This window comes from Grammomys surdaster, unplaced genomic scaffold (genome assembly GCF_004785775.1).
Source record: "Grammomys surdaster isolate TR1022 unplaced genomic scaffold, NIH_TR_1.0 232052, whole genome shotgun sequence".
Lineage (NCBI taxonomy): Eukaryota > Metazoa > Chordata > Mammalia > Rodentia > Muridae > Grammomys > Grammomys surdaster.
The window spans coordinates 7,298-7,548 of NW_021624568.1; positions in this window are offsets into that span (position 1 = coordinate 7,298).

Here is a 251-nt window from a genome sequence, read left to right on the forward strand (position 1 = left end):
GAGAGAGAGAGAGAGAGAGAGAGAGAGAGAGAGAGAGAGAAACAGACAGAGAGACAGAGAGACAGAGAGGGAGGTATTTCATCATATTTGTTTGGCTTTCTCAATAGTTTTTTGTGATAGTTTAGCAAACTAAAGCAAGAACTTGATTCAGGAGTCCTGAATTGAACCAAATGTAATCTCTTGATCTAGGGCCCAGAGTGTGTTATGGGGAACCAGGCAACCTTTCCTCTTTATCCATCAGGATTCTAATG